General features: G+C 39.9%; 1 long non-coding RNA gene across 2 annotated transcripts in view; it reads right to left on the reverse strand.

Annotated features, from left to right (window-relative positions):
• Positions 1 to 3,145: 3,145 nt before the first annotated feature.
• The window catches only part of LOC126237565 (uncharacterized), a 31,493-nt gene continuing 22,547 nt past the window's right edge, over positions 3,146 to 12,091 (reverse strand). For both annotated transcript variants that reach the window (XR_007545101.1, XR_007545100.1), the window contains exons 3-4: positions 3,364 to 3,509; positions 3,146 to 3,257 (exon numbers count right to left, since the gene is read on the reverse strand). This is a non-coding gene — a long non-coding RNA (uncharacterized LOC126237565). The remainder of the gene's footprint in view (positions 3,258 to 3,363; positions 3,510 to 12,091) is intronic.

Below are 12,091 nucleotides of genomic sequence, written 5' to 3' on the forward strand. Positions count from 1 at the left end.
CCACCTCGCTCGGTCCACAAGAAGCAGTACGTGGATGGTGGAGAGATTATTGACGCAGAAAGTAGTCGACTCCGGCGTCGACCATTAGAGTGGTACCACACGGACACTCAGGCCCTCCTAGTAAAATGATGTAAGGCCATGGCAGAGAACGGAGATAATGTTGAAAAATAGGATCTTGTAGCCAAAAGAGTGGGGAATAATCTGGTGTATTGGAATCCTGAATAAAATCGTTCTGCTTTCAGAAAAAAAATGTCTTGCACTACTTATTGAATGCCTTCTGTAGTTATTGTTTTCCGCATACAGATCTTTAAACATCGGAACACAGCTCATCTAGATTCGAATTTTTCTGAGTTCATTATTGTACATATTGATAAAAACTGAAACTGGAAAAGAAACCAGAAAAATAAACATGATAAAATGTTTTGTTTCAAGTACTTTGACTATAAGGATAATTATCTATTTCAGAGATATAGAAACAAATTAGTTAACATATTTAGCATGATTCCATTCATTCCTGTTATATTGGTTAATACTTAAGAGTAAATCCTGACTTGCGCAATAATTATTCATTGTTTCTTTTCTTTTCTTTTTTTTTAAAGAAAAAACTAAATTCATGTTCCAGTTCACACGGCAGCTGCTGCATGTCTCGCTTCAAGCAGATGATAATGTTAAGCACTTTCTCACATATATATATATATATACAGGGTGTATGAAAAAGTACGGCGCAAACTGACACGGCTGAAAGTACACGATAATAAAAGCACAAATGTCAAGTAAACATGGACTCTAAAACGCATACCTTAAGAGCTATGAGCAAAATGAGGATAATGGAATGTAGTCGAATTAAGTCGGGTGATGCTGAGGGAATTAGATTAGGAAATGAGACACTTATAGTAGTAAAGGAGTTTTGCTATTTGGGGAGCAAAATAACTGATGATGGTCGAAGTAGAGAGGATATAAAATGTAGACTGGCAATGGCAAGGAAAGCATTTCTGAAGAAGAGAAATTTGTTAACAGTGTCAGGAAGTCGTTTCTGAAAGTATTTGTATGGAGTGTAGCTGTGTATGGAAGTTAAACATGGACGATAAATAGTTTGGACAAGAAGAGAATAGAAGCTGTCGGCCGGTGTGGCCGTGCGGTTCTAGGCGCTTAGTCTGGAACCGCGTGACCGCTACGGTCGCAGGTTCGAATCCTGCCTCGGGCATGGATGTGTGTGATGTCCTTAAGTTAGTTAGGTTTAAGTAGTTCTAAGTTCTAGGGGACTGATGACCACAGATGTTAAGTCCCATAGTGCTCACAGCCATTTGAACCATTTGAATTTGAATAGAAGCTTTCGAAATGTGGCGCTACAGAAGAATGCTGAAGATTAGATAGGTAGATTACATAGCTAATGAGGAAGTATTGAATAGGATTGGGGAGAAGAGAAATTTGTGGCACAACTTGACTAGAAGAAGGGATCGGTTGGTAGGACATGTTCTGAGGCATCAAGGGATCACCAATTTAGTAGTGGAGGGCAGCGTGGAGGGTAAAAATCGTAGATGGAGACCAAGAGATGAATACACTAAACTGATTCAGAAGGATGAAGATGAAGAAGCTTGCACAGGATAGAGTAGCATGGAGAGCTGCATCAAACCAGTCTCAGGACTGAAGACCACAACAACCACAAAAGCTATGAGATATTCTTGATTTTCAATATTGTGAACAAATTCTCTTCTACTGCAAGCTCTTTGCTTTCCATATTTTGGGAAGTGGTAGTATGGACCAAAACAAGAAAAATATGTCCAGTAAACACGTGCTCTAAAATACATACCTTAACAGCTATGAGCACCTGTTCATCTTCGGTACTTTGGAACACAACTCTTCTAATGAACAAGTGCTCATAACTTGTAAGGTATGATTTTAGAGCACATGTTTTCTGGACATTTTTTTCTTGTTTTGGTCCATACTACCACTTCCCAAAATATGGAAAGCAAAGAGCTTGCAGTAGAAGATATTTGTTTCACAATATTGAAAATCAAGAATATCTCATAGCTCTTAAGGTATGCGTTTTAGAGCCCATGTTTACTTGACATTTGTGCTTCTATTATCACGTACTTTCAGCCATGTAAGTTTGCGCCATCCTTTTTGATACACCCTGTATATCCTAAGAGTCGCCAGACGCACTTTCTCTGGTGTTTCAGCAGATATTTGCAGTTTCTTTGTGTAGCTGGTGCCTGTTCGATAGAGCGTTTCCAAATTAGTGTAGTCCGATATTCGTTTTATCAACATACTTTACCAGGGACAGTAAAACACGGAGAATGAACAGCTATCCAGTAGAGACTCTGGAGCGCTGGATGCTTGGCAGTAGTAGTCAGCGCGAGCTAGGGTGATGCTGGAATACTGGCTATTCTTCTGTTTTACTGTCCCTGTTTATGAATATCGATGAAATAAATATCGCACTAGATTAATCTGGGACCGCTCTATCGAATGGGCACGAAACGCGGAACCGCCAACATAGTCTCTTCCATGCATATATGTCGGTCTCGTCCTCCAGCACCATAATAACATAAGACTCCATGATAATCAATGGGTATTTGCAGGGTTTGCTATATGGTTGGTACATTTAATTTGATTAGATGGAAAACGAAGGTTAATGGAGATCAAAATCGCATTGGATAAGGGTTGGGGAAGTAAATCGGCTCTGCCCTTTTCGAAGCATTTTACCTGTCAGTTTAAATAAGCACTCTTCATTATAATTTAACAAAAGTACGAAGTTAAAAATGGTGCTTGTTTGCAGTTTTAAGAAATATCAATGAAACTGCAATTTGTCATGCAGTAGTGACGTAACAGGATGCTGTAACTGGTCTGGTCCTTCAGTATTGTTCATTTGCGGCAACATATCATAGTTAACTTAGCACTTTTGATAAATGAAGGTACTAAATATGATTCATTAGCTAAAATTGGAAGTAGCCTTGTAAAATAGGTTTTACCCAGAAGGATTATTTACACAGAAGCGCAAATAACATTGTCGTATCAGATTTACATTTTCTGGAAAGAAGTATTCTTACTGATGGCAGTGGGTAACTGGGGCTCCTCAGAAATTCATAACAGTTTGTACCAAGACCACATTTCACTAACAGAGAAAAATTTTACTTTTCATTTGTTCATTTATAAGAATTTGATCCAGAAACTCTTTCCAAGTGCTTCATTTGGCCTGCGCGTAGAGATGTGTTAATCTTGCTCTCTGTTGCAGCTATCTTCTCTTTTATCTTCTTTATCTATGAAAAGAGACGAATATTTTATATAGACCTGACTATGACTGTAACACTTTACTCACTAGTGGATTTTATTAATGTTGCAAGTGACAGCAATGTAAAAGCTCACCTCTGTTCCAAATCTCTGGTTGCCCAACTGCAAATTTACAGTAGTATCTTCAGTAGTAGTGCATGTCTTCTGTTGTGGCAGACACGTTTCTTTCTCAAGCACTTCAGTGGCTGAAGATATAATTACGAAACTCTATTTTCTCTGAGCTGAAAACATTCAAATACAGACTAAAGTTGAAATAGTTTTTTCAGTATCAATATCATAAGAATTAGCCTATGTTGTCTCCAACAGATCTGCGTTCAACTAGTCTCAAGTGTTGTAGTTGCAATTATTTTACTTTGTCAGTGACAATTTAACCACTGGCATACGCCTAGGTATGATACCAAGTTTGTTTTTTACACGTTCCCATTCTCAGAATTCCACTAGCAGATACAGTAGGACAATTTTCATAACACAAATAGTGTGTCAGATAAGTTTCTTCTTTACGGTATTGAATGATTTCACTGACTACATTATAAAATAACAACCTATACAAATCCATATTTTCGACAGAATGTATGCTAGGACAGTACTGAAATTACAGTACAGCAGCGTTCTCAACAGGAATGCTGCACATACACCGTGGTAACAAAAGTCATAGGAGGTCTCCTAATATCGTAACTGACCTCCTTTTGCCCGTCGTGGTGCAGCAACTCGACATGCCATGGACTCAACAAGTCTTTGGAAGTCCCCTGCAGAAATATTGATATATGTTTCGTGTATACCGTCCATAATTGCGAAAGCGTTGCCGGTGCAGGATTTTGTGCACGAACTGATCCCTAGATTATGTCCCATCTGGGTAGCCAAATTATTCGCTCGAATTGTCCACAATAGTCTTCGAACCAATCGCAAACGATTGTTGCCCCGTGACATGCCGTATTATAATCCTTAAAAATTGCATTGTGGTTTAAGGACATGAAGTCCATGAACGGCTACAGATGATCTCCAAGTGGCCGAACACAACCATGTACAGTCAATGATCGGTACACTTGAAGCGTTCCGTGTGAAAACAGTCGAGCCGCCACCACTATGGAGCCACAACCAGCTTGCACAATGTCTTGTTGACAACTTGGGTCCACGGCTTCGTGGGGTCTGCGCCACTCTCGAATCCGACCCTCAGCTCTTACCATCTGAAACCGGGACTCACCTGACCGGGCCACGGTTTTCCAGCCGTCTAGGCTCCAACAGATATGGGCGCGAGCCCAGGAGGGGCGTTGTTAGCAAAGCCACTCGGGTCGATCGTCTGCCGCCACAGCCCATTAACGCCAAGTTTCGGCGCACTGTCCTAACAGACACGTTCGTCGTACGTCCCATATTAATTTCAGTGGTTATTTCACACGGTGTTGCTTGCCTGTTAGCAGTGACAACTCTACGCAACCGCTTCTGCTCTCGGTCGTTAAATGAATGCCATCGGCTATTGCGTTATCAAAAATGGCTCTGAGCACTATGGGACTTAACATCTGAGGTCATCAGTCCCCTAGAACTTAGAACTTAGAACTACTTAATCCTAACCAACCTAAGGACATCACACAGATCCATGCCCGAGGCAGGATTCGAACCTGCGACCGTAGCGGTCTCGCGGTTCCAGACTGAAGCGCCTAGAACCGCTCGGCCACTACGGCCGGCATTGCGTTATCCGTGGTGCGATGAAGTGCCTGAAATTTGGTGTTCTCGACACACTCTTCATGCTGTTGATACGGAATATTGAATCCACTAACGATTTCACAAATGGAATGTCCCATGTGTCTAGCTCCGACTACCATTCTTCGTTCAAAGTATTTAAATTCCCGACGTGCGGCCATGATCACGTCGGACACGTTTTCACATGAATCACCTGAGTACGGTTCCGTCACAAACATGAACACACGATAACTTGAAAACATCGACGAATCTTACTTTCCTTATTGTCTGCTTTTGTTACAGTCCTTGCCTTGAAAATTTCCGTTTAGAAGACACTGGTTTCGGTGGATTTGAGACGTCAGATTTCGTTGGAATTGCACTCGATTTTAACAGTCATGTCCCGTCAAGTCTATTCAGCTCAAATTCTGAATCCTCAAAGTGTAGCATAAAAGAAATCGTAGATATGTATATTTTATAGAAAGCACACGATATTTCCAAAGAACGTGATAGAGGGTGACCAACGTGATACGACGGGCAGAGGCGGGGGCGAGGTACTGTGTGTGTTTGTGTGTGTGTGTGTGTGTGTGTGTGTGCGTACGCGCGCGCAGACGTGTCCTATACCTTACGAGTAGGAAACAAATGCAGCGCCACCGTTCTCAGGCTCGCCATACTCGTGGAGTTACAGTGGGAACTAATGACAGCGTTATGGCACGGACATAACAGAGGCGTCTTGGTTTCTAATGTATGCAATCCTCAACATCTAAACTCGTACTTGGTCCGTTTCTAATCTCTTTCTTTCTTACTTTCGTCTTCAACAAAGTATTTCAGTCAACGTTGTCTATCTCATCGACAAAACATTTAGAACTGCACCTACCCGTTCTTAAGACAAGATGTAGTTTCCTTCCGAAATACTCTATAGACGAGCAGCTCTTCAAACACATTTACTTCCTTTGCCTACATATGAACAAATGACATTTCGTTATCCTTGTCTTCCTACGCCTTTAAAAAGCCTTTGGCTGAGTATGGCATTCTGGTCTCTTTTTCAGACTACAACCATACGCTCTTTCAATCAGTTACGCCCGCCTTTTAGCTTCCTTTCTGACACATCGCCCGTCATTTGTCAACATTAGTCATACTTAATCCTATATCTTCTACCGATCCACAGCAGACTGCGAAGGAATGCTCCTCATCCCATCTCCCCAACACAGCTAATATACTCCAGCCACATGTCGACGTAGTCTGGTTCTCTGCACAACCCAAAATTTTACATTCCTTACACGTCCTAAGACCGTGGATGCCTCCTCGTCTTTTGTGCCTAAAGAGCTGGCGCAGTAGTAAGGCACTGGACTCTCATCTGGAAGGACGGCAATGCATATCCCTGTCCAGCCATACAGACTGAGTATTTCCGTGTTTTCTCTAAATAACCTAAGGCAAATGATGGTACGGTTCCCTTAAAAGGCATGGCAGATTTGCATCCACATTATTCCCCATACTGAGGTTGTGCTCTGTCTATAATAACAGATGGGGTGTTAATCCCTAATCTTCCTTCCTTCCTCCACCCGTACCTGTCTTCCCTCTTCCCCTCAAATTGTTCGAACATCTTCTCAAATCCTATATATGCCGCAAACGCGGAGTACAAAGCCTCACGATTTCACCAGTATTCTCCAATTGTGAGAAGCTTCCAGTCCTATACCTGCATAACTCATCCACCGCCAACCTCAGACGATTCATGTCCTGCCCCAAGTCTCCCTCTCACCGAATCACAGATCCACCCTGCTACCTGCCGACCTTATGAGCTGTAGCCCCAGCCCCCCTTTCCTTAAATCAAGGTTCCAACATTAAACTGCCTGGCGGATTAAAACTGTGTGCCGGACCGAGACTCAAACTTGGGACCTTTGCCTTTCGCGGGCAAGTGCTCTAGGAGTTTGGAAGGTAGAAGACGAGGTACTGGCGGAATTAAAGCTGTTAGGACGGGTCACGAGTCGTTCTTGGGTAGCTCAGTAGGGGAGTGGCAGTCTGCCTTCGGCGGTGCTACGGCACGGACGTCTGTTTACGTCCCTGCTGGAGAAGTTCGCGCTCGCGCAGTTGTTTACCTCTTCGGCGTACTCGCGCTTTTAGCCGATTCGATATAGAATGGCACATGCATACCGGAAGTCGACTCTCAAGATTAGTTTTTCGAATGAATATGCGAGACCTAAAGCCTACGAAATAGAAAGATTCCTACGAGACGAAGTTAAACTTGACTACAACGAACTTATCGGAATACACCTCTCCATAGTGAGCAGTGTCGTTTACGTCAAGCTGATTAACGATGCAGTATGTGACAGAATCATCCGAGATACTAAACATGGACTCAAATTTCGTCACTCTGATGTACATTGTAATGGAACTGACAAATAGACGTCATTTTATTTTATGATACACTAATAGACGTCACTTTATTTTATTATACACTAAAGTCGTGTTATAAAAGCTTTTGCTTAAGATAATACTAAGTTAGGTGTTGCGATCAATAATCGATATTGGAATTGTATGTTCTTTGTAGCTTATGACCGTGATCTTTGGTCTACTACGGGTCTTCGGCACTTGTGTGTTGGCCGCGGTTGAGTGTAGTTGTGCATATAGTTCTTGCAATAAATGTGTTTGATACAAAGAAACCGTGGAATACTGCGTCATTTTTAGATAGTCCAGTAATAATTAAAAAACCCGCACCTTTTCTTGGACGCAAAGCAACGAAGGAATCATCGCCTAGACAACAAGAAGCCACAAGGACAACGCAGACACAGCAGCATCAACAAAGGAGACATCATGGCCAGCTCCACTAAATTCCTTTACAGCCATTAGCCACACCGTAACGGTGTCCTTATGGAGTTAACTTTTCCTGAGAAGTAGAGCCGGTTCGTGACAACTGGGGGCTCGTTGCCGGGATCTAGTCATTTATATGTACTGGATTGACGAAATCTGTTGTGCAGGAGGAATTAGGACCAGAATACCAGGTCACAAATTTTTTCAAACCAAGTGCTAGTCTGGATCAGGTGACAGAGGATTTAGGTTCACTCTGTAAAGGATTTACCAGGGAAAACACCGTGATTATTGTCGGAGGGCCAGGGAACAGCATCGACAGAGATCCTGGGTACAGTATAGAGTGTGACCTGGTAAAGATTGCGTCGGCATCGAGACACACCAATGTTGAGTTTGTATCTGTCCTGAAACGCCATGACCGGCCTCATTTGAACTCTTCTGTTGGGAGAGTTAATTTGGAGTTGGAACGGCTGCTTGGGTCGGGTGCGGGGGCTCATATTGGTGTGGTTCCTGTTGATTATCTCAGTAGGTGGGACTATACCAGGCACGGCCTACATCTCAACAGGAAAGGGAAGGGGAAACTGGCTGGGGTAATAGCAGGAAATTTAAGGAGGGGGGAGGCACTGCCATGAATGGTAAAATACCAGTGGTTACAGGTGTTGGAGCAGCACCTTTTTTAGGATAGCTAAGACAGAAAGATGTCAAGTTCTACGAGAGGTCAGGATTGAAACAAATCTTCAGTTTAGGAAAGAAATTAAACAGCACAATTCTAGCACATTGGATCACCAATCACAGCTATCAATTATAAATTTTCACCAATCACCAGAAATTTTATCTCCACCAAGTTGTATCTCAGTCCTAGGTAATTGCATTTATGAATTAAAGTCACCCAACCCAGTTGACATAGTCTGCCTCTCTGAACACCGTGTGACCACTGGTATAGGAACTAGGCCTAAGCACAATGAGAAACTCAGACAGGAGAGTACTGCAAATGTTAGAATAAGGAAAGGTTCTCATAAAAGTATAATTAAAAATAATGTAAGTATATTTCATCAAAATATTGGGAGTTTAAAGAATAAAGTAGATGAGCTTCTGGTTTGTTTAGAAGATTTAGAAGCTGAGAATGAAATAGATATACTATGCCTGTCTGAGCATCACATTGTTACTGATATGGATAAGGTAAATGTAAGTGGATATAAGCTCTCTGCACATGTAATGCGAGAAAATATGGAGAAAGGAGGAGTTGCCATATATGTCAAAAGTTATCATTGTGCAAAAAGTATAGAAACAAAAAAGTTTTGTGTAGAGAAACATATAGAAGCATGTGCCTGTGAGCTTAAATTAAATAAAGGCACATTTATAATTGTAACTGTATATAGGTCCCCATCAGGAAATTTTCATCTATTTCTGAAAAATTTGGACTCCTTGTTGTGCTATCTGTCAGACAGGGGGAAGCAAATTATTATTTGTGGGGACTTCAATGTAGATTCTCTGAAAGAGGGTAATAGGAAAAATGGCCTTGAAGTATTACTCAGTTCTTTCAATTTGACACCCGTTATTGATTTTCCTACTCGGGTGGTAAAGGATAGCAGCTCACTGATAGATAACTTCTTTATAGACCAAGATAAGTTTAACCAGATAAATGCTCAGCCTGTTGAGAATGGTCTTTCTGAACATGGTGCACAGCTAGTTACAATATATGACATAGCTCCATTCAGCAATACTAAACAGTCCTCCAAAGTAGTACGTTCAGTCAACGATTTAACAGTTGCAAATTTCAGGGAAAGCCTACAGCAGTTAGACTGGGATGAGGTGTACCGTGAACCTGATGCCAATTTAAAATATAATTTATTTCATGACATTTTTGTAAATGCATTTGAAAACTGCTTCCCCAAGAAAATAGTTAAATATACTCGTAAGAAACCTTGTAACAAACCATGGCTTACTAAGGGTATAAAAATATCTTGTAACCGGAAAAGGGAAATGTATCTGACAGCAAGAAAGAGTAGTGACCCAGAAACTATCAAAAATTATAAAAACTACTGTGTTATATTAAGAAAAGTTATTAAAAAATCCAGGAGTATGTGTATCATGTCTGAAATCAGCAACTCTGATAATAAAATTAAAACAATTTGGAATATTATTAAAAGAGAAACAGGTCAACCAAGAGCAGAGGAAGACAGTATTACCATCAAATTGAATGTAAACTTTACGAACAAAAAGTCAGAAGTTGAAAATATTTTTAATAATCATTTTCTAAATGTTGTGGATGTAGTAGGATCCAGGTGTTCATTAGAAGATGCTAGGCTGTTAATGGAAGAGGCCATATCTATGCAATTTGATACAATTGAAATCTCACCCACTCCTCCCTCTGAAATTAGGAAAATAATTAACTTGCTTAAAAGCAAAAACTCACATGGAATTGATGGCATTTCCAGCAAAATACTAAAAGCTTGTTCTCAACAGATAAGTAAGATTCTCAGCCACCTGTGTAATAGCTCTCTGGAACAGGGCATTTTCCCTGATAGACTGAAATATGCTATTGTTATACCTTTGCATAAAAAGGGGGATGGATCTGATGTCAACAATTACCGTCCAATCTCCCTTCTAACAGCTTTATCCAAAATTTTTGAGAAAGTAATGTATTCAAGAGTAGCTTCACATATCTGTAAAAATGAAGTACTAACAAAATGTCAGTTTGGTTTTCAGAAAGGTTTTTCAACAGAAAATGCCATATATGCTTTCACCAGTCAAATTTTGAATGATCTGAATAACCGAACACCACCCATTGGGATTTTTTGTGATCTCTCAAAGGCTTTTGATTGTGTAAATCATGAAATTCTGCTAGAAAAGCTCAAGTATTGTGGCATGAGTGGGACAGTGCACAAATGGTTTAATTCGTACCTAACTGGAAGAGTGCAGAAAGTTGAAATAAGTAGTTCTCGTAACATGCAAAGATCAGCACATTCCTCAAACTGGGGAACTATCAAGAATGGGGTTCCACAAGGGCCAGTCTTGGGTCCTTTGATGTTCTTATTATATATTAATGACTTGCCATTCTATATTCATGAAGAGGCAAAGTTAGTTCTCTTTGCTGATGATACAAGTATAGTAATCACACCTGACAAACAAGAATTAACTGATGAAATTGTCAATACTGTCTTTCAGAAAATTACTAAGTGGTTCCTTGTAAACGGACTCTCACTGAATTTTGATAAGACACAGTACATACAGTTCCGTACAGTGAATGGTATGACGCCATTAATAAATATAGACCTTAATCAGAAGCATATAGCTAAGGTAGAATATTGCAAATTTTTAGGTGTCTCCATTGATGAGAGATTAAATTGGAAGAAACACATTGATGTTATGCTGAAACGTTTGAGTTCAGCTACTTATGCAATAAGGGTCATTGCAAATTTTGGTGATAAACATCTTAGTAAATTAGCTTACTACGCCTATTTTCACTCATTGCTTTCATATGGCATCATATTTTGGGGTAATTCATCGCTGAGGAATAAAGTATTTATTGCACAAAAGCGTGTAATCAGAATAATAGCTGGAGTCCACCCAAGATCATCCTGCAGACATTTATTTAAGGATCTAAGGATATTCACAGTAGCTTCTCAGTATATATACTCTCTTATGAAATTTGTTATTAACAACCAAACCCAATTCAAAAGTAATAGCAGTGTGCATAACTACAATACTAGGAGAAAGGATGATCTTCACTATTCAAGATTAAATCTAACTTTGGCACAGAAAGGGGTGAATTATACTGGCACTAAAGTCTTTGGTCACTTACCAAATAGTATCAAAAGTCTGACAGATAACCAACAAGTATTTAAGAAGAAATTAAAAGAATTTCTGAATGACAACTCCTTCTACTCCATAGAGGAATTTTTAGATATAAATTAAGAAAAAAAACAAAAAATATTAAAAAATAAATAAAAAATAAAAAATAAAAATAAAAAATAAAGAAAAACAAAAAACACAATAAAATAAAGTTGTTATATTAACTTAAGTATGTTGTTAAATTAACCTAATTATGTCATGTACTGGAAAATTCGACTCGTTCCACATCATTACGAAATATCGTATTCATGATCCATGGAACTAGTATTAATCTAATCTAATCTAATCTAATCTAAGTCTAATGACCACGTGGTACGAAGCAGTAAAGTGGACTGACCACACGCGTGAGGACCAAGACTGAAAAGATAAGTACATTTGTTTAGTGCTGTTTTTTTTTCTCTCCTTTTATTATTTTGTGTGTGTGAAATTTCACGAAGATGACCATTGTGAAAGAGAAAAGTGGTGCAGAATC

This window comes from Schistocerca nitens, chromosome 1 (genome assembly GCF_023898315.1).
Source record: "Schistocerca nitens isolate TAMUIC-IGC-003100 chromosome 1, iqSchNite1.1, whole genome shotgun sequence".
Taxonomy (NCBI): domain Eukaryota; kingdom Metazoa; phylum Arthropoda; class Insecta; order Orthoptera; family Acrididae; genus Schistocerca; species Schistocerca nitens.